The sequence below is a fragment of the Gekko japonicus genome, unplaced genomic scaffold, assembly GCF_001447785.1.
Source record: "Gekko japonicus isolate JY-2015 unplaced genomic scaffold, Gekko_japonicus_V1.1 scaffold513, whole genome shotgun sequence".
Taxonomy (NCBI): Eukaryota; Metazoa; Chordata; class Lepidosauria; order Squamata; family Gekkonidae; genus Gekko; species Gekko japonicus.
The window spans coordinates 1,012,201-1,013,569 of NW_015171519.1; positions in this window are offsets into that span (position 1 = coordinate 1,012,201).

Consider the following 1,369-nt stretch of genomic DNA (forward strand, 5'->3'; position numbering starts at 1 on the left):
CCCGGGGGTGGAGGTACGGGGGCGGGGCACATGACGAAGCCCCGCCCCCTGCTTCCGGCCGCCCCGCCTCCGGCCCTCATTCAGCCAGGAGGAGGCAGGAGAAGAGGGAGGGTAAGTTGCTTCCTCCCTGCCTCTCCCCACCCCTGCCTGCCTGGGGCCAGGGAGGGCCTTCGCGGGGCTTCCTTGCACTCCTGCCGGCCTTGCAGGTCCACCACCGGGCCCCTCATCGGGCTCGGCAGTGGAGCTGCAAGGCCGGCGGTGGCGTCCGGGACCGTTGGGGGCCTTATGACACACTTCTGGTGATGTCAGGGGTGTGGCATATGCTAATGAGTTCCCCTAGCTCTTTTTCTACTAAACGACCCCTGCATCTAGGAAACACTGAACCACTGTGGAGGGGAAAGGACCAAGGCTTAGGGTTTTACTTGCACGCTGCTAAACTTGAGGGACAGAATTCGCATCCGTCGCACCTAAACATAGCCACGCACACACACACGAAGAGCACTATGACTGATACGATACTGTGTATTAACACATGGAATTCACTGCCACAAGCTGCTAAACTCGAGGGACAGAATTCGCATCTGTCGCACCTAAACATAGCTCACGCACGCACACACGAAGAGCACTATGACTGATATGATACTATGTATTAACACATGGAATTCACTGCCACAGGAGGTGGTGGCGGCTACAAGCATGGACGGCTTCGAAAGGGAATTAGATAAGCATATGGAGCAGAGGTCCATCAGTGGCTATTAGCCACAAGGTATAGATAGGGGCTCTGGGGCAAGTGATGCTCTGTCTTCTTGGTGCTTGGGGGGGGGTCAACAGTGGGAGGGCTTCTAATGTCCTGGCCCCACTGCTGGACCTCCTGATGGCACTGGTATTTCTGGCCACTGTGTGACACAGAGTGTTGGACTGGATGGGCCTTTGGCCTGATCCAACATTGGCGTCTCTTATGTTCTTATGTTCTTAAACCACTAGGCCATTCAGGTTTGACCCAGAGCATATCACTGATGAATATACAGTGGAGGTGAACAATAGGTTTGACTAGATTTGATAGACAGAGTGCCTGAAGAAGTATGGATGGAGGTTTATGACATTGTACAGGAGGCAGCAATCACAGCCATACACTAAGAGGGTGTATTTTAGAATTAGAACTTTGGCACCCACTATTCAATTATATATAAGGAGAGATATGCAAAAGACCAGGTTGTCGCAGCAGTTGTGGTGTGGGCGGGACCCGGGCTTTGCCTTCTGATTGGTGGCAATATATGCTGAGGAGCAGTGCCATCAGCCATACACTAAGGGAGTGCATTTTAGAATTAGAACTTTGGCACCCACTATTCAATTATATATAAGGAGAGAT